Source organism: Cimex lectularius, unplaced genomic scaffold, assembly GCF_000648675.2.
Source record: "Cimex lectularius strain Harlan isolate CLEC.00 unplaced genomic scaffold, Clec_2.1 scaffold134, whole genome shotgun sequence".
Taxonomy (NCBI): Eukaryota; Metazoa; Arthropoda; class Insecta; order Hemiptera; family Cimicidae; genus Cimex; species Cimex lectularius.
In genome coordinates, this window is record NW_019392747.1 from 675,095 (window position 1) to 697,753 (window position 22,659).

At 33.7% G+C, this 22,659-nt stretch overlaps 1 protein-coding gene across 2 annotated transcripts in view; it reads right to left on the reverse strand.

Annotated features, from left to right (window-relative positions):
- LOC106670192 (neuropeptide F receptor-like) overlaps positions 1-22,659 on the reverse strand; it is a 381,879-nt gene that overhangs the window by 252,017 nt on the left and 107,203 nt on the right. The gene's annotated exons all lie outside the window — the stretch shown is intronic.

The window sequence follows — 22,659 nt, forward strand, 5'->3', positions numbered from 1 at the left end:
AGAGAAACCAATTCCTAAATCTTGGACAACAAAGAGACTAAATTGAAAAATAAAATTATATAAACTCAGCTCAATAAAAATGCACGACATGAACAAAAACAATTGCTTACATTATACCCTATTGCAAAGGTATTTTCGTTAACCTTGTCAATAATTTATAAAAACATACGAATGTTGGTTTCAGGTAGATAATATAACAAATAAAAACTGATATTTTTTCCAATTTTTTTTTGCAAATAAGGTTGAGGAGAAAATAGAATAAAGATCATACAGGGGAAAATTTACATAGAAGTTCGTTGAGGGAGGAATTGGTGTCTCCTTTAAAAGTAATAATAAATTTTTTTAACTATATATAAAAATAATTGAGTTTAAAACACATTCTTGGAAATTTTTATTGCGAAAGGTAATAAATAATTTCACGAAAGTAGGTTCAATTATTTCTATGTACTGGGGGGCTCTATAGTGTGTTTTCAAGTTGGCTTCAAAAATTAGTTTTTGAAATGCGCCTATCTGAGTTGTTTTTAAGTTTTTAAGATTTTTTTTTCTTTATCTCTGGGATATAAACGCATCGAGTTCTAAGTAAAATTGATGTTTCTATCATGCGCTTACTTATCCAGTCTTGTTTTGCCAACACAATTTATACGATAGAAGAGAGAAAGGGAAAAATTTCATTTTCACTTTCCTTTTATAAAAATGACTGTATTTTGAGAATGATAACTTTCACTAAAAGACAAAAAAAGTTCGGATAAATATTTCACCGACATACCAACGATTTCAAATAATTTTGTTTTCGACACTATTTTTTATTATTATGAAATCTACTCAAAAATACATTGGTCCGTATTTTTATCTGTCTCTTCTAGAATGTTCTTATTTGACGAAAATGCCGTATTTGTAAACTCTTTTAAAGTTGATTTCTGAAAACATTGCTTTCGAGTTGCTAATAAAATCATCGATTAGCATTTATAGTTACTAAAATTAATTAAAACAAATTAATGAAAATGATCAATATGTAGTTAATAATAATTTCTTCTTGTTAATTGTAGAATATTTATGAAAATTTTAATATGAAACCACCTTAAATCCGTTCAACTTATAGTTCAAGCATGTCCTGAATTACTAATATGATTTCAATTTCGTATAAACATTTGTAAATTGTTTGGGGAGAAGTAAAGCAGTAAAGATAGAAGGGAAATAAAACAAGTGAAAAAATAGAAGAAAGAAAGAAAAAGGGAAAGAGAGAGAGAGAGAGAGAGAGAGAGAGAGAGAGAGAGAGAGAGAGAGAGACAGACAGACAGAGAGAGAGACAGAGTCAGAGATACAGAGAGAGAGTGAGAGAGACAGAGAGAAAGTGTGTAAAGTATTAATCCTAATATATTGAGGTACAATTAATCCATACGATTTTTTTTTAATTCCCAAATTTAGGTGATGAACCACCCCCTTCACAATTAATTATGATGTTAATAGATAGTGGATGGTAGCAGACAGACAGATAGATCGGAAGAGAGAGAACGAGACAGACAGAGAGAGAGAGAGAGAGAGAGAGAGAGAGAGAGAGAGAGAGACAGAGAGAGAGAGACAGAGAGAGAGAGAGACAGAGAGAGAGAGACAGAGAGAGAGAAAGTCCGTGATTAGGCCCGTGTGGGTATAAATGTTTCAGTAAATGTTTAATATTAAAAATGAGACTGAAGTATCTGCACAAAGACAGACAGGTAGGAAGAATGGAAGAGATCGAATAGTATCATGAAAATGGAAAAATTTACGATGTTATTTCATTATCGACCAACTTTGATACACTGGCTTTGAGAATTTATTGGGTATGCAGAACTTGAATTAATTTCAACGCTGTATTATACATATGCCAAGCTTCATCCTCTATATTTGACCTTCCTCAGGTATCAATCATTAAAAATAGCATTGTGAGAAATATTGTCAACGATTTAAATTTTTGATTTAAAACACCTCAATACACGTTTTAAATGTGAATGAGCCTTTTAAGTGACATTTAAAAGGTGTAATGAGGTGTTTTAAATGAAAAATTTAAATCTTTGACTATAAATGTTTTTTCTTATCTTTATTGATAACTACGTACATTTCCCTGAGGAAGGCCAAATATAGAGTCGAAAACTTGGCATATGTATAGCATAGTGTTATCATTAATTCAAGGACCACATACCCAATAAATTCTCAAATCCAAAGCGGAAGAAAAAATGAAAATTGAAATCAATGAAAAATAAAAATTACATTTGGCTATAGTAAAAATCAACGAGCGAACATTCCTTTTTCATTTGATAACCTTACAACAGCAAAGATACTTCTGGGAATCTTAAATTAAGCAATCCAGTCACGTTGTGAGACAAGTTTCTTTTCGACAAAGTTCATTCGTATTATCAAACCAGTTCGAGTATTTCATGTTTAACTTTTCGCCCTAAGTTTAACTTGACTATAAACTAAAATTCTAGAAGAATGAATATATTTATTGTCCGTTGTATGTGTAAATTTTTGTTACTTATACTTCGATTATGTTTACTCTAGAGTTCTCAAATCTATGGTTAAAACTACTATAAAAAAATGAACTTTCAGTTAAATCTAGAAGTAATAATGACATTTTTTTAAACACAAAATTACATTTTTTATTTATTTTAACGGTTTTATTTAAAAAAAATATTCTTTACTAATTACATCTATTAGGTTTCGTGGTCCGATTGACCAGATAATTTCTTTTCAATTAATTAATTCTTAATTAAGGTTTTGGTTGAGATAAAAAAGTCAGTGTCACGAGCGAGATTCGAACCGACGACCTTCGGCTAAATACACCACCGCTCTATCACTTGAGCTACCGTGTTTTCGATCGACTCGGATACCAAATTGTTTTCTAGCAAAACAATTAAAAACAAGATAAATGGTATCCTAGCATTAAAAACATATTTTTTAATAGTTGATGTAAAATTTTAATCTTTATGAATGGTGAAGTAAAAATAAAGCAGTCTGGATTAATTTTCACTTCACCATTCTTTAACGCTTTTTTTTTTAACTTGTGAATTTATTACTTGGTATGGTGTTAGACATATTTATGCCACCATTATTTGTGCCATCGTTAAGTCATTGTTTAATATGTCCTGCTGCAAATACCAGAAAAAACGGCGACCAGAATGGTGAAGGAGGGAAGAAGCACTTATCGGCTGATCCTCCCATCATCCTTCAGGTTGTTCGAAAATCGGTAAACTAAAGGCGTAAAGTCAGATATTGCGACTTTAGAGAGGGAGCATACATTTAAAAAGAGTGGTAATAACTATATTATAAACTTATGTTTAGAAGAGACCTATATAATTGTCGATTTTGAAAGATCTTTGTCTAGTAATTATTTTCATTATGTTGATTTTTTTTGTAATACAATTCTTATTTTTTCAGACTAATTTTCAAATTCGACTCTCAAAATTTAACTTCCAATCATCAGTTTGAATTCCGATTACTCTATTCTACAGTTCAACAAAGTTTTCAGAGTAGTGCACACGATGTCCTTGGCTCTAGATACAAACAATATTGCTCAGTCGGATTTCTGGAAATTATGGTAGTATTCAACCGGGTGTGGCCGAACAGTCCCCTTTTACAAGTTAAACGTTCTTCCCTCATACTTTGTTTCCTCATGGATTGATGGTTTAAATTGAAAATCAACACCGATTTCTCAACCATCACGTCAATCAAACCTGGCGTTTCAGAAGTAAGTATTTTCGGTACAATCCTCGACACTATCTACACTGCTGACATGCCAACATATCCAAGCACACAACTCAACCTATGTAGACATCCCAATCATATTTACAAACACCATTTCTTTCCTCGCCGCGAAAGCAATCAGACATCTGAACCCCTTTACCGACTGAAGCAACTCGGTGGTACGTAGGAAGCAACTCGTAGGTTGAACGAACAAAAATTCAAAATTAACGTCTACTAAATATACTAGTTTCGTGGTCCGCTTGACCAATTAATATCTTTCAATTAATTAACGTTTTTAGTTGAGATAAAAAAGTCAGTGCCAAGAGCGGGATTCGAACCCACGATCTTCGGCTAGAAACGCCGCTGCTCTACCACTTGAGCTATCGTGACCTTGATCCTCTCGGTCACTAATTTCCCATTTCAACCACACCTTTATAATTTTCCCTCATTTTTGCCATTTTTAGAAAGAAAAATTCAAGCTATAAAGTGGAAAATACTCCTTTTGTGGGATAATTTGTCGAGAAATAAACAAAACAAAAAGAAAGCTATTTTTGAGTGTTAAACCAAATTCTATTGAAGTTAATCTTATTTAAATCACATGGCAAGTTCTATTTGTATTTGAAAAAATTCAAGCGATAAAGTGGAATCATGTCAAAAACTCATTTTGTGGGATAATTTGTGGAGAAATTTGATTTTCCCTCTTTTTTGTCATTTTTCAAATGTCGTGTAATCGATTTGATTCTCGGCGATAAATGAAATGGCCACAGTGAAGTTATACTTCATTTAAACTTATTATATTCACTATGAATGTGTATATGAATGTTGAGATGGGAAGTTAGTGTCCGAGTGGATCGACGTCACGATAGCTCAAGTGGTAGAGCAGCGGGGTATCTAGCCGAAGATCGTGGGTTCGAATCCCGCTCTTGACACTGACTTTTTTATCTCAACTAAAAACCTTAATTAATTGATTAACGTCTACGCTCAAACGTCAGAATTGTCCACCAGTACACGTAAACAACAAGGTTATCTCCATCCAACCAACTTGCTACCTCGAGTATAATTTGATAGCAGTGACACTCTTCATAGATATAAATAGGAGGTACAATTCTAAATTTATTAGATCAGTTAAAATAAAATGTTGCACATTTAACTACAGAACAATTATTATTTTGTCAAATTAGTTTCATAGACGTATTTAGAAAAAGATCTCAGGGAAGTAATATTTTGGTCTAGAACGTCATTACTTAGTTTCGAATAACACAAATTTCATAGGAAAATACAACTAACACCGTTATAAGGTCAAAGTTCATTCAAACTCCGTCTTTGCAACGAAAGTATACGTCAGTGAGTTCAATTTGGACGAAGTATGTTATATTATTACCAATATAGATTTTCTCCTCCCACGATAAAGGTTATCCCATAAGATATTGACAGTATTGCCTTACATCTAATCTCGTACTAAAAGGGGTTAACCACAAAGAGAACGATCTGTCAAAACTGGCTTTGGAACTTTTAAGCAAGTTCTGTAAGTTTAAGGAGTACAAGTTGATCGGGAGTTAAATGTTGGGCGTCTCCCGTGTATAGACGTGACCAATTCGGCCGTTTCGGTTACTTTCAAACATCCTGCAATAATACCCTTTTAAAAGAAACTGAGAATTTTTTTATCGGTAACATTACAAATATATAGGACAGATAGAACGATTTTGAAATCCTTGTTTGCTGAATAATTTCAAAAATATCTTTCAATTAAAACTTCTGGAACATTTAAAAGAAAATTGTTTTATTAAAATGACTGTACTCTTAAAAAGAATCATGGTCGGCTCATAATTCACGGTTCTTTTAAGTTCGACAGTTATTGTCTAAGTGATAATCCGGGAAGATTGACCATATGATAAATCCCCTTCCATGAAATAACGTTTAATTTGGTTGAAAAATGGTAATTTAGTTAAAAAAGGAATTAATTTGGTTAAAAAAAAATATTTTGGTTAGAAAAAAGGTTAATTTGGTTGAAAAAAGGGTTCATTTGGTTGAAAAAAGGGTTAATATTGTTGAAAAAAGGGTTTATTTGGTTTAAAAAGGTTAATTTGGTTGAAAAGGGTTAGTTTGGTTGAAAAAGTTAAATTTTTTTGAAAAAGGGTAATTTTTTTGGAAAAAAAATATTTTGGTGGCATAAAAGGTTAATTTGGTTAAGAAAGAATGTTAATTTCTTTGAAAAATGTCATTTTGGTTGTAAAACTTGTTACTTTGGTTGAAAAAAGAGTTAATTTGGCTAAGAAGGTTTAATCTGGTTGAAAAAATGGTTAATTTGTTTAAAAAAGGAATTAATTTGGTTGAAAAAAATTTTGGTTATAAGAAAGGTTAATTTGCTTTAAAAAAAAAAGTAATTTCGTTGAAAAAGGGGTTATTTTGGTTCAAGAAAAAAAAATTCGGTTGTAAAAATTACTTTGGTTGAAAAAAGGATTGATGTGTTAACAACAAGAGTTATACTTTTGTTGAAGAAAGTTAAGTTGTTTAAAAAAAAGGTTTCGTTTGATGCAAAAATATTAAGGTGAATCCTTTTTCTGGTATAATTTATCTCGTATAATAATTATAGTATAGTTGTTATTATTATATTTTTACTTAAAATCCACACCAATTTCAAACCTATATTCGGTATTAACAATTCTTTAAAATTGATAAAGCAGTTAAAAAATATAAATATACCTAACAACTGTGTTTAGTGTCGTTTGATGTATATGATTTTTTTCACCGGTAATTTTGTTAAACATTACAATATATATATCATTTGTTTGTTGCATCTCTAGATGCACGTACAGGTTTACCACAAATAAACATAAATAATTTCCAACATTGTTGGTAGACGATCGGAATTCATTTTCAACACTTTCAAAATATAAGATCGAAAGAATATTAGGTTTTCCAGAATAAAAAGACTTCGTTTAATCCAATCTATAATAGAATTATGTAAGATAGGGTATAAGAAGGAAGAGAAAACAGTTTTCCTCCACCAACCACGTTCCCCTCTCGATTTCAATATAATATTCAAATCCCCAGACTTGACTCGTATAACAAATTATTGATCTGCTAACTAAATTAAAGATTTGAAATTTACTCGCATTTCTTTGATTGTTTCCCCAAAGAAGAGAAATCCTCTGCGACACGATTCATTGAATAATATAAGATTTTTGTAACTTTAATGTTAAATTTAATATTCTTAATTGTTTAGTTTAATTTTATCATTTGTTTTCCAACTCTGTATTTTTCCTGGTGCGAGAAACAAAGACATTAAAAACGTTTCCATTAGCTGAGTAAATGTTGACAACATTGTGACTCTTGTTGGATTAAAAACCACCCCACCTCTCGGACGGGGGTGAAAAGGACCGAGGGGTGATAGGGACAATCTGGCTATAGCCGTAAATTTTGTATGCCAAAACCGAATCCGAAATCATCCGATCAGAAACGAAAAAACTATGCTCAACGGCATCCGGAGGTACAGCGACAGCCCTCCGCGATTCCAAAGTCAAAGAAGTTTCTCAGGTGACAGCCTCCTGAAGTCAGGGAAAGTCAAAATGGGGTCATATCCTTCTTGTTTCTTTTTTTCTCCACCCGGCCAGAGTCACAAAACGAAGAAAAAAATGCAAAATAAATACGAATACGTAACAAATAATTGTTTTGTACAATTTTATATACCCTATCAAAACTCATCAAAAGCACCTCGATGAACTTTTTTATGTTTTTAACTAGTTACGTACGTTCATATAAAATCATTTACTCTGGAAGCTGGAACGAAACACTTATGTAAAAATCATATACTTTGTAAATAATCAAATTAAGGTTTTTAAGCTTTGTACATCCAAAAACCCAAGGAAAAATACTTAGCCATTGCCGTATCGTTTTAGCTTTTCTCAGTGCTGGATAAACTGTTTCCTACCTAAATTACAAATAATATATAATAGATAAACAACTACAACAACAAACAGGCTACTCGTGTTACAAACTTTGCAGTAGATTCTACACGTAAAATAGAACGAGAAAGTCCGATTACCGTGTTCCGAATCTCAACAGTTTCAGTTATTACCTTTTTTTCTGATTTTTTAAAACTACACGACCTCAAATAAACATTGATAACTCCAAAACTAAAGGGTTTTGGACAAATCTGTTCATACCATTGGAAACCACGTTAAATTTCCAATAATATCAATACTAAACTTGTAAACGTTTGTGAAATAAACAACAAACAATTAGAAGCCAAAAGGTTTAAAAATAATTCTTTTTTCAATGTTGAAAAACATTCAGTGATGATTCTAAACTACTATTTCCAAATCTAGGGACCAGAAAATTTCAGAAAACGTACTCCGTTTAATATCCTTTTTAGTGGTGTAATTGCTTTTTTAATTACTTTTTCGAACATGTAAAAACGGCGGTTGACGGATTGGTAAGGTGGGAAGATTAAAAAAAAAAATAAAATAAAATAAAACGAAATACTTAAGGATATTTTAAATGAATTATCAAATGTTTTTTTAATTTAGGTTCGAAACCGAAATGGTTAAATTGTTTATTAATTTACCAACTCGACTTCGACTTTGAATAAAGATTATTGTACTATTATTCCCCGGAATAAAAGAGTTTCAAGAGATTCAAAACGTTTTTAGTCCATTCATTGAACATTTCCTCAAGTTTATTTTTTATGTTTTATTACTTTTAATTTTCCACCCTAGCAATCCGTCAACCACGGTTTTTTTCCATCCTTCATCTATTTCTTCATCTTTGAAAAAAGTAATTGAAAAACAATTACACCAGTAAAAAGGATAGTAAATGGAATACGTTTTCTGAAATTTTCTGGTCTCTAGGTTTGGAAAAAGCATTTTAAAATCACTAAAGTAAGTTTTCCAACATTGAAAAAGGAATTGTTTTTCAAAATTCTCGCTTCTGAAACGCTTATTTAACGAAGATTTACAAGTTTAATATTGATAAATAAATTGCAAAAAATACAATAAAACAAAGTTTCAGATAATTGTTATTGTTTTGATTTAACAAAATAAATTACGCACTAATTTGGTAGATTTTCAAATAAATGAGCGTACCTGTACTCACGGCTCTTAGAGTCTACCGTTCCCGTTGGTCTTGATAATGGTATTTTTCATAGAACTGCTTTTTCCAAAAGATAAAAAAACAGCCATAATTTGTAAATATTTTTTTTTTAAATTTTCTTATCTAGGGGAGAGATAAATCAAATTCGCGCTTCTCATTACGATATTTTTTTGCTTCATGGAAATACATAAAATCATGATATTAATCTGTATGTTTTTAGTTGGTTCTAGTTAACCAAAGTGATTATTTAAATTTATTTTTAATTTTTATGTAAGTGTGGTTGAGATGAAAAATTAGTGTCACAAGCGGGACCCGAACCCACGACCTTCGGTTTCATAGGCCGATCAAACCACTTGAGCTATCGTGACTTCGGTCCCCCGGGACCCTAACATATCATCTCAAACTACTACTACTCAAACTGCACCTTTTTCATAAAAACTATATTATTTTGATAATGTTGTTAGTCTTAATAAATTATTATAAGTAAATATTTATTATAAATAAATTATTAATTCTATACATTGTTATTCAAATTTAGTTTTTATCTTGACGCATTCTAATACACAGACGGACACAACCAAAAACAGACAACAGTAAGATTGGAAATTCTTATTGGAAATTTAACGTAGTGTTCAATTGTATCAATGGAATTGTCCAAAACCTTTCTGTTTTGGACTTATCATTGTTTATTTGAAGCAAGGTTGTGAAATTTTAAAAAATCAGAAAAATGGGAATGACTCCGAAACTGTTAAGACTTTTAGGATAGTTAATTATGACTTTTTGGTTCCATTTTGAATGTAGAATCTACTGGCAAAGTTTGTAACACAATGTGCATTAACAGCAAAGATTAATATCGCGCGGTCTGTCTTGTCCCGCCTTTTTTCCCTTTTGAGCCAGTTAAAAAGAAATTAATCTCGTGAAAATGTTATACCTTAAAACAATTACTAAAATTGTTAAATAATCATAACGTTAAAGACAACGATAGTCGGCGTACTCATATACAGGGTATTGATTTCAACTCATTTTAAGTTTTTATTTTTATTTTTGAATCTTTGTCTGCGTGAGCAAAGGAAATCAGCCAGCCAAATCCAACAAATTGGCCAAAATGAATCATTCTTGATATTTTCAAGTAAAATAAATAAACAATCTCGATGAACTAAATATCAAAACACAAAATACGATATTGAAAAAATTTAACGTTCTGATTATTTATTCAGAGAGTGTAAAATTTAGTGATTACAAATTAATTATTTCATGTTTAACTATGATTATTTGAACATTACAGTCGATTTTAGCTTTATTTGTTGGTAAATCTTGCAAAAATATTGATAAATTTGCATCAGAAATTTTACTAATCTTATTTTTCATATATTGAATTTCATTGTTTGATTATTTGCATACTAAACTGGGTAAAAAAAAAAATGATAATCCTGGTTTAGTATAACAGGACAAAGTTGCTTTGTTGTTTTAAATTGTTTGAAGAGCATATAATTGCAAAAAAATGTGTATGTATATATAAAATTGATTTTTTTCAGGTTATTTACAGTTTTTTAATCTTTTAATATCTCTCATACGTTTTGGCCTTGAGTGAGCTGTGAAAACGGATCAGATAATAATATCTTTGTTTTTCTTTAATGTTTCATGAAAACTGCAAATTCAGAGAATTATTTATTTGTTAGACAAATATAAATTAGACACAGAACCCTTTAAATGCTCAAAGAAAAATTGATACTGACCTGCAATGGTCAAAGAGGAACGATGGTCAGAAATTTAGTCATAACACTCATAAATGATCTTATCTGTCTGTCTATCCTTGCTGGTTTCAGCCGTTCGGATGTGATTAAAGAAGAAATTGCATTGTAAGTGAGTAGTATATTTGAGAGATTTTTAATATTGTTTTTTATTATGGCAACTTTATTAACCAAAATCAGCAATATAAGAGGTATATACATATGTGTACAATTAATACGAAAAATACATGGATATGACTTTGAATACTCATGGAAGTAAATCGCCTGCTGTTATTGTTGCGTACAAATTAGTTTACAGTTTTATTTGAAGCCATTAAACATTAGTTGAAGAGTACCACAATTATTTATAAAGCACACATAACGAAGCTTTTCTGATTCTTAACTTTGCGTTTGAAGGTTGTTTTGAAGTACGTTACGGGGCGAATTTGACTGAAGTAACGTAGAATGAGAACGATATTAAACTGGTGATTAAAAGTACTTTGTGGGCCGTAAATCTGTGTACCGGTTTCATACTCTAATGACTCATGATGTGGATAAATATGCTCAACTTTCTCGAGCGAGTTCACAATTCAAAACGTCAATTATCAAAGTTTTAACGGGATCCGGGAAGTCAAACGTTTAATTGGTGCAGAGGTAATACGTGTATTTTCACCGGGATTTGATAAAAAGAATTCCCATTTAAGGGTAGAAGTGATCCCGTGAAAATATAGTATTTAGCATTGTTTGTTATTTATTCGGAAAAGTAATATCGCTGCTTTATTGAAAATTCCTATGTTGTTAACTCAAATTAATAAACGCCGTTTAAAAGCAGGTCATATAAAAGAAAAAACAATGAAAACGAAAATTAAATGACAAACCAACAAATAAAGGGTTGAATAACGTTGGTTGTACTAGTGTTTACTTTATATCTCTGTTTACACAATGAGCTGATCATTTCCATGACGATTCTTGTTTAAACGTGTAATCCGAACTTTATTATTTTATATAATTACTATATCCGCACTTAACAATTTAATTTAGCCTTCAAATTAGCGATTTTACTTAATTATTTTTAATAATAACTTGTGAATAATTTAGATTGTTGGTCTTTAGCGCGACGTAAATTGTGGCGGTTTGTTGAAGGAGCTGAGGACGACGAGAGCGTTTCTCTTCATCACTGAGTCTTCTTTGATCTTCACCAGTTGAGCAGGTGTGTGCGGAAATTGAACGAGCACAATCACTGATTGAAACTCAAAGGAATTTGACTGTCGATAATTAGCGAAACTAGACGGATGCAGACAATGACAAAATAATTCGAGTGAGATGATGAATGCTTTGGTCGATATCGGTACACACATTATCTATTTGACTTGTAAGAATTATAGTTTGTTTTAAAAGACAACTACAACTTCACCACATGCAGTATGTCATGCCGTGACTGTACACTCACAATTAGCGAATCTAGACGGATACGATAGGGTATTCAAAATCGAAATCATTTGGAAAATAATATAAGTAGGATGATAAATGCTTTGGACGATATCGGTACATGTTTCACATTGGGGGTCGCAATGTCGTTAGACAATGCGGTTCGTGACAACGTGCGCACCCGGTCTTATCACACGTTTAGTTTCTCGAGTTAGGAGCGACCCACCTCCGATCACGGTAGATAGTGTGATGACCGTTCGGTTCGGTGTAGAAGCCACCAAATCCACAGATTAATCAAACAGACCTGCTGACTTCCTCCGTTTGCCCCGTCCGAAGGTGTGGGTTAACATTGTGCACCCAACCGTGTAGCGCGCATAAAGGCATACCCGAAAGGGCCGAAATCCATCAGCTGGTCTCCCAGCGCGCTTCTTAGAGATGACAACTGTGTCTCCCAGAGTGTTGGGGCTCGAAACTTATGGATCTGCTCCGGCCGCGGTTTCGTTTAAAGTCAAATTTCTAACCACCCTCTAGAGGAACCTGCCTTCGGTAAAGAATGTCCATGCGGGCACCTACGAAGGCTCTTCTCTGAGTACTCGTTATGAGCCTCACCACTAAGCCACTACGAATCCACGCAGCTAGACTTGGAAGGATTTTTCGCTGCCTCGTAGTTCAGATGGTTATGCATCCTTCCCGTCTATGCAGAAAGGATCTGGTACCCTAACCCCCGTGTGCCTCTAATGCAGCACCAGCCGTGCGCGGCCAGCTCGCAAGCCAACAATTCCCATAACGCATGTCGAGGGACTTGGTAGGCTTTGAATCCTTACATGCTATACTCTTCCTTCATCCTATATATCATTTGGAAGACCAAATGCACGCGGTGGGTGCTTAAGGAGATCATGCGCGCCAGGAAACACGGATACAGCTTTTGCTTTACACTGTGTTAAGTTCCCAAGGCTACACCATTATTTTGTCATTGCCACCAAGGTTTGGGAAGTATCTGTTGGAGTCTCCTAAGAGCACCCACTGCACAGTCCCGGGAATCGGATAGAGAGAAAAAAACATGCCGAGGCTCAAGCTCATCTTTGCAGGATACACCCAAGCCTAAAACACGATCTACGGTTCATTGTTACCGTGGTCCCTATTAATTAAGGTACGGCTTCTCTGAGGGATCGATGTCGGTACATATATTATCCATTTGATATGTAAGAATTACAGTTTGTTTTAAAAGACAGCTACAACTACACCAATTCGTACACGTAGTACGTCATGCCGTGAAAGTGCATTTACAATCTACAGATAGTACAGATAATGATGAAGCATGGAGTAATTATGAGAATGAATAACATCAACAAAAATGAACATTTTTATTTGCAATTTATATTCGTTTTATATAACAAAAACTAATACTCTGGGACATACTCACGACAACCAGATAATCCTATAAAGTGTCATGTGTAATGGAGAAAATGGTATATTAACTAGGAGAGAGTTTTGAAAACTTACTTTTCTCTATAGATTTTTCCAACTTTTATAGCATTATCGCAATCTAAATAAAAGGTTTCTTTTCAAATTCCATAATTCGTAACAGTACAAAACTATATAGTATAACTATATTTTGAATTTAATAAAATTGTTTCCCGAATAAAAATGATTAACGATAAAATTAATTTAAATTAAATGAACTGTTTCGGTAACGGGCACATGGACAACAATGGACTTTTACAGGGGAAATAGGAAGGAAGATAATACCAGCTTTTTCTGACCCCTGTCGTTAAAATTAATCCGATTCTGACTTAAATAATTACTTTAAAGGTGTGTTGTTTGACACAACATTTTTAATTAATTGCGTTAATTAGAGTCCTTTCGCTTGGCGTTTTTTCTTTCTTTCTGCCGTTTACTTTGTGTCTCTAATTTAAAAGCAGGGCCTTAATCTCAGAAAAAAATTTAATTCCATCCCTGTTATTTAAAATATACTTATTGTTAATATTCAATTGGATATAAAAAGAACAAATATTATGTAGAAATTACAAATAATTAAGGTTTTTAGTTGAGATGAAAAAAATTTAAAGGCACGAGAGAGATTCGAACCCACGACCTTCGGCTAGATACGCCGCTGCTCTACCACCTGAGCTATCGTGAGGTCACTAGGTCGTGGGTTCGAATCCCTCTCGTGCCATTAACCTTTTTTTCATCTTAACTAAAAACCTTAATTAATTGTCATGTATTAATTGGTCAAGCGGATCACGAAAGTAGTGAATTATGTAAAAAGTGTTTCCAAAAAAACTTAAAACACTGGTCATCAATAAACAAAAATCAAAGAACATAACAAAACCGACCACTTGCTTTTTGCACGAAAAAATGGCCAAATTTGGAAATGCATATCTTCTGAGTTTTTTATGTCTCTGACTTGCGATAGGTCTCATGCTTTAGAAAGTTTTACGCTGAGCAAGATGGTGTTTGTAAAAGTTTTCCTAACTTCAGTTATTCACCAGTAAATTGAAAAATTCCGGAACATGATAATTTTTGAACTTTTAACGAAACTTTGAAATTTTAATAATGTTTCAATTGGTTACGTTCCACTTTGCTTGATTTCTCAATCGCTTTTGATATATTTGCGATTTTTTGGCAAAAAAACGTGGTTTTTTTACGTGCTCATAGAAAAAAATGGATCTCTCTCTCTCCCTATTTTCAAGTTGTTTATCGGGGGATGAAGTTTGCATGCAAATATCAAAATATATGTTTTTTTGTAAATAGATTGAGAAGATATTGGACGAAAATGAGCAAATAAATCTTTCAAAAAGATTGCGAGTTAGCGACTTTGGCCTGTCACTACTTCAACTTGATTTCGTGTATCAATCTTGTTAAAATTTGGTCAAAATATCCACAAAACCTTTATAAAACTAAGGAAATATCAAAAGTCTGATAATGGTCCAATTGATTAAATGTAACGATAAATAAGCCAAATATTATTAATTATTATAATAATATAATAATAATATAATATAATATATAAATATTATAATACTACATGTAATGATATTTTTCAAATGTACTTTCAGAAATATACATTTTGTTTCTGTTTATAAATTGGCTTTCATATCATAAGAATTTATTGCGAATTTTTCAAATGAAAGTGGTCAGACGTCTTTTTGTTGCTCGCAAGGTACCCCGAGATGTAAGCTTTACCTTTCTCAGTATGTTTCTATACATCTTCTGCGACTCTGGATTTCACTCCATTTTGAAAATATGTATTTATCTCCATTTTCAAAGGTTGGATCGTCGAAAATCGAGCGAAGACCCAAGAAATTGTTTTCAAAGGCAGAGGGACCACGCCAACCTCAACCTCAAGCTTGGGTCACGGCCAAACGCGTCTGGACAATTCTTCAAAATAGGAGAAAAGTTAAGCCTTGAAATATTATCTTCCTCGTTGAATTCTTTACGGCAGAAAACCCCTTCAGGCCGTAACAGTAATACATTTCAGTAATTTATGTTCAATCAAAAAGAACGTGATTTATTTGTTAATTTGAAAGAACAGTCATCCTGCAAGTTAATTAATAAAATATCTGTTGTCGGATGCTGAAAAGATTTTATGGAAAAATTAAACTAATTTTTATAGATAATCAAAAACCGATGGGGTCCATTGAGCTTCATTCCCCAAGCGCAAGCATGAAACTGAGAATCTGAACATTTTTAATAAGAACTGATTCACTCAACTCAATTTCAGTCGTAAAAAGCGTTCTGTACGGACCTACTAACACAAAAAATAGTCGAACAATAGGCTACACTTGATAAGTGAGCAACAGCTAAAAAGCAGCAAAATCGATATCACGAGTTCTTGTTTGCCTGGTCCTGTATAATACAACGAAAGCGTCCGGGCGGGAAAAGAGGCCGCTGTTATCCCGCACCACCTAGAGATTAGATCAACCCGGCCGATTTGAAATGGAAAATGAGAGATTTGATTTATTATGAATGGCAGGCCGGCTGGAACGAGATGAATGAGAAATTGAAAGATTACAGGAAACGATTATTTGGAAATCGTGAGATGCGGTCTGATGTGTCGAAGGTTTCAGAAAAATATTTTCTTTATTCGTTATACAAATTTAATAAGAGCGTAACATAGTAACGCAGGAACGCCTGAAACATCTACAACTTAACTGATAATTTTTCTAAAGTTTTGTTAAATCCTGACTCGAGATTCGACGCGTTTTATTTCTGTCGACATATGCAAATTACAGTTTGACCCTACTACTTAAACATTGTAATTTATCCTTCAACTAATTAACCTTTTTATGCAAGGTATCCGTTGAAATGAAAAAGTTAGTGTCACGAGCGAGATTCGAACCCACGACCTTCGGCTCATAACGGGAGACGGGGCGTTGGGGTCCGAGTGGATCGAAGTCACGATAGCTGAAGTGGTAGAGCAACGGCATATTTAGTCGAAGGTCATGGGTTCGAATCCCGCTCGTGGTACTAGCTTTTTCATTGCAACCAATACCTGACATAAAGCTTTTTCTTTAAAGTTGGAAATATTCAACATAAACCTTGCTGTTTGGAATTGGTCAACAGTTGCTAACCGATATTTAACATCGGTAAGATTAGTAAGAAACGACTGCCACGACTGTGTTATCGTGTAACAACACGTGCTATATAGACCTCCATTATCAGCTCTAAAGTGGAGATTTCACCACACAAAAAATGTGATTCTAAAGTAATTCTTAACTGAGAACTAATTCTTGTAAATGAATGGGACAATTCTATCAAACAATGCTCCCGAATAGACAAAATAATTACAGCTATTAAAAAAGGCGTACTTTTAACACCCGTAATTAAAGAGCAAAGCTTGTGCTTTACGAATATTACGTCAAATTAAAGTCATAATACCGTTGTATATACTTTCTAACTCGCCAACTTCAAAATATTAGGTTTATCTAATGTATTCATTTATCCATTTTTATATTAAAAACCAGGCCAGTTTTAATATTTTTTTTAACCTTGATTAATTTTTACGATGTTGTATTTTTTTCTCTTTTTCCCTCCACCGGTCGGCAACTATGCCATTACCGGCACCCTGCACGTTAACGTTCTCGCATTTTTGCCCTACTGTTATCCTTTTCTTTTCAAAAATTTACACTTTTTCTCGTCAGATGTAAATATTTATCGGGTGGCTGTTAGGTGGCTAAATATATACATAGTCGCTTTCGCCGGAGCCACTGTCGATGTTTGTTACCCGCCCCTTTACACACTGCTAATTATCCTAAATTAAAACAAAACTTTCATACATATTTGGCAGATTAGCGAGATAACTTAATATTCAGGTAGTAACCTGTCCTCATTCATGCCTAACGGCTAACATGTGGCGGACAGTCATGGTACTGCATATTCCGACGACGGCCCGTTATCAATCGTACATAGCTACACTACTAAAGGCAATCTACTTTAAATATTCACTCCATTCTCCCGACATACTTACAAATGGGCTTTTTTTCAAAAACACCGTCACCCCGAGGGTTGATATGACCTCTGCTGTTGCGAGCCCTCGTAAAGAATAATAAATAGAGGTGACCACCGCGGTATTTTAAATTCTATCAGTGAACAACTCTCATACACTCATCACTAAAAATTTGGACCGTCGAGGTACTGAATATTCTGAGCGGACCGTTCTCATTTACGACATTCGCTCCTACAGTTTTCAGATTGGATAATACTGTAATTGTGAGACTGTTATGTTTCACAGTTGCTCGCTGGTTGGAGGGTAGGTAACCCCTTTCTCGGTACAATCTTATCATGTCTCATTGCCACCATAGACGACATCTTGTGCATGGCAATTTCCCCCTCAACCAGAAAATGGCCGTGTGTTATACGGGTTTAACTGTCCTCAACCCTGTCATTTTATCTCGCTTCCCCGAGTTCTGCACGGCCCGTCACCGTTTCCTGAAATTTGTTGTGATTAGTGACCGTTAGTCTATGATTATTTGGAAATCGTGAGATGCGGCCTGAAGTGACGCAAGAATGGCACAATTACTCAGAAAAAAAACACTTTGAGCCCTGAAAATGATCTCAATAAAGATCGAAACGTTGGCATGATAAAGAAAATGTTTTTCTGATACCTACATCACCCGAGACCGCATCTCGCGATTTCTGAATAATTAAAAAAAATAAACATGGCGTTTTATTAGCTACAATAAAAATTAGTAACGGAGTTTTTATTTTTCCGACACATCTTGTTTTTTATGTGGTTTTTATTAATTAGTCAGAAATCGTGAGATTCGGTCTGGTGTGATGTAGGTTTTAGAAAAACACTTTTTTTAACGTGCCAACGTTTCGATCTTTATTGAGATCATTCATCTTCAGGGCTTTTTTTATTATACTCCAAGTAACAAATAGTTCATAATCCCTCAAACATTAATTACATCGTCTTTTCCCTTCTGTACTGTTTGTTTTGCCCTGTATCCATAGTGTTAATGAAGATAAGGTTGACAAATACGGTTATTGTTGCGAAGACACTTCCGGGGATTTGGAATTACGCTCGAATTGTGGAGAACACGGTTGAACATCCACGGGTTTACCGGCTGTTATAACGTAAACAACATAATTTACGGTTGTTACGCATTAGCTTGAAATCCTTTATGCTTTGACCCTCCTTTCTGCTCATTTTATGTGTCCAACGTGGCCAAAATACCTATACTCTCGGCTTTCGTCCAACTGAAATACATTGCGTTCGGAAAAACAGTTTTCGATTGGTGCTATTTTTATGTAGAATAAGTTTTTTACTGGTATTGACAGAAATCGCAGTTACGAAACGTACATTTTTTACATTTGCTTATTTTAAAAAATGTGTCTATGCTGTCTTTATATTGTTTAGAAGTTGAATCAAAATATTATAAATTTACTTGCAGCCACAGTATGCGCTTTTTTTTAGCTTATTTTGATATAAAAGAAATTTAACTTAACTTTAACTTAACACGTAAAATTTTTTCTCCAAACCCTCAAGAAAGACTATAAATAATTAAGAATTAAACTATTCATAAGAAAATAAGGACAAAATAACGAAAATAAGAAATTAAAAAACATTTAATGTACTTGTGGAAAGAAACGGATAGATCACATTCCCAGTTCACTCGTCCTGCGATTCTGACTCACCCTCCATCTTTCCTCTTATGTTTTTCTTCCTTGTATGGATTGATTCTTGATTTTAAAATTGATAAAAAGTCGAGAAATATCTTTAACCATTTATGTTTCATGTAACATGAACAGTATGCTCTTAAGATTCCTAATGTACAATGTAGAAATTTCGAAGACAGCATACCTAACACCAAATTTGCTTTTCCAGCCAACCATTCCTGCGTTCAGCAATAACACGGCTAGTAGACACCATCCTGGACACGTTAGGAAGGCTCAGTATGTCAGGGATTGTTCCGAGATGTTGAAAAGGTTTTCGACGGAGTTTGACACGGCTTGCTCTCAAAGATAAAAAACTATATCCTGGGTACATACTAACGACTAATCTCATACCTTACTAATCGTTCGTTTTCTTTAAACAACAAGACTCGATCTCTTAAAAAAGCCATTTATGTTGAAGTTCCACAAGGAAGAGGATGTGGTCCATCTACATTCTCTATACTGCAGATTACCCCCACTCTCTGTTAAAGTTGGAGCTTTTTCCTGAAGATGTTGTGGCTTTGGGAGGCTGGTGACGCAGATTTAGCCCTGCAGAGACGACAGTCCTTCGGTCAACAAATAAGTAATTGGTGTGAAAAGTGGAGGGCTAAGCTTAACCCGAAAAACTTCTGTCACCTACAAAAAAGCCTAGAAACGTCATCGATAAATCTCCAAGGGGAAGCTATCCAACAGCAAACCTCATTTAAACATCTCGGGTTAAACCTTGACTAAAAACTTATATTTGACAAATATATTGGCCAGATAGTTCAACAACTCAGAAACTGAACCAGGCAATTGTACCTTCTTTTCAACAAAATGTCTAATCTGTCTCTCGACATGAAACATTGTATACTTGTCGGTAGTAAAGCCAATATGGATGTAAGGCTGTGAGATATGGGCATCAGCGAGCAAGTCTGAAGTGAAACGGGTTCAGACAGTTCAACATCGTGTGCTGAAGTTAATAACAAGTGCCGCTGGAATGTGAGGAACACAACACCTCATACAGCAAACCAATGGTAGTGATAGTTGCCACCAATTCCTACACAAGATTGAAAAGAAATATGAGTACCCACCCAAACCCTTTGCTCCGATGAGAAACTGCTCGATGAGAAACCTTTTGAATTTTCCCTCCTCCTTTTAGCTCAAATGGTAGAGCAGCGGCGTATTTAGCCGATTGTCGTGGGTTCGAATCCCGCTTGTGACACTGACTTTTTATCGCAACCAAAACCTTAATTAATTGAAATTCGATCCATCATCCCCCCGAAACAAGCGACGTCTGAAAAGTAAAAAGCTTGGTGACTAGTGATACGTAAAATATAAAAACTGTAAACAATGTAAATGGACTCCTTTTACTTTATCTCTACTATTTTCCATTACACGTATTAATTGTAAATTAATATGTACATGCTACTATATATGTAAATAAGGGGGGGGGGCTGTCACCGGACATAACCCCACATTATGTCACTCGTGAATCAGGGCATCAACTTATGCACCCTACTTATTGTAAATGTAGCAAAACTAGAATGTAATTTTGTTACAATAAAGTATATGCTATTTCATTCATTAGGTTTTGTGGTCCGCTTGACCAAATTATTTTGAATTAATTAAGTTTTGGTTGAGATAAAAATGTCAGTGTCACAAGATTCGAACCTACGATCTTCGGCTAGATACGCCGCTGCTCTACCACTTAAGTTATCGTGACTTTGATCCACTCGGACACAAACTTCCCATCTCAACCCAACCTTTTGAATTTTCCCTCCCCCTTTTAGCTCAAATGGTAGAGCAGCGGCGTATTTAGCCGATTGTCGTGGGTTCGAATCCCGCTTGTGACACTGACTTTTTATCTCAACCAAAACCTTAATTAATTGAAAATAATTTATTTGGTCAAGCGGATTACAAAACCTAATGAATGTAATAAGCAAAAATGAAGCATACTTTGAAAAATAGCATCAATAGGCAATAGCATGCAAAATAAAATGTTATCTGATTAATTTGTTATAAATAACAAATATATTGTAAGAAAAAGACAGATAAGTACGGCAAAAGTAAACAAAGATAGTTTCTTACTTTAATAATAAAACTAACAAATAAAATTATAGTAATAGTATCACAGTGCAGGCCGCCCAAAGCCCTTCCACAAGCCCCTAAAAGGTGGAGGAAGGAGACTTCCACTGGAGGAGGCCTGTTGGGTTTGCGCTGGACTAGAGGCGACACGTTTGATTTTTCTGGCGAGAAAGCAGCAAAGATCAACCTATTTTCATCTTGCGAGAATCATCACGCAAGTTTTTCCATTTTAATTTGTTTTTGTTGGAAAAGGATTTTTTTATCTTATTGTTTACAACAAAGAGTTAATTTTTTGTTTGTTATATATAAGTTTATCAACACAAAGTCTGTCTTGTAGATAGTTTATTTTATTTTATTAATAATAATAATAATTAGCCAAGTAAGACTAATTCTGTATTGGTTGTGTATTTTAATATAAAAAAATAATAATATCCAGTCAGTTTCCTTGGCTAAATTGTCAAATTGTTAATTCCAAACTGAGACGTTAATTTCAAGTTTTGTTAATATTTCAACGTAAGAATTGTTTCCGTTTTTTAATTTTAAAAAAATAATAGTAGTAGTAATATTTAGTCAATATAAGAATTGTTTCGGTTTTTTAATTTAAAAGAGGATAATAATAATTAGTCAGTTTCCTTTAAAAAAATTTCAAATTGTTAATTCCAAACCGACGACCAAAATTTCAATTTTTTTAAAATTTCTCAATATAAGAATTGTTTCTTTTTTCATATTGTTTTGTTTATTATTGTTCGCACCGGGCACATTTTATTTTCTTCTTTCTTAAAAATAAAAAGAGTATTTAAATTTTCATTATTCAACTTTGTTGTGTCACACCTCGTCATCAGACCCGAAGGGGATTAAAGGTGAATTGAGTCAACCCTGTCGACGTCACGCGTAGTAGTACGTTACAAACCGCCGAACACGCTTGGTCGGACCTCGCCAATTCGCCTAACCTTTTCTGTCTCTCCTCAAAGTCAACCCTCGTTTTCTTTTCTTTTTTTTACCCTCGTATACAGTAGGAGTATTCTCATTTTATGTTTTACTTTTCCTTCGCTACGCCTCCGCACTTTCTGGTAGTTTCAACAGGTTTCTCCGACGCTGAATCCGAGCTCGGTGACGCCGAAGGTGATTCCAACGACGCACCAGAAGGTATATTTCATACAGTCCACTCCAAGGTAAATTTTCTTTATTTTATTTTTATTTTGTTTCACTCGTCAACCCTCCGTTCCTTTTTTTTTTAATTTTATTTTTATTTTGTTTCACTCGTCAAGCCTCCGTATATTTATTTATTTTAATTAAGACCATCCCGAACAATTATTCATTCATTTATCTAAACAAGGAAAAGATCCACTCCCTCGGGGAAGGACCAAACAGTAACGCAATAATAGTTTGAAAAAAAAATTAATTGATCAAAGCAATAACAGAAGAGCTCTTCAATGAATTAAGAAAAGAACAAAAAAATATGTTAGAA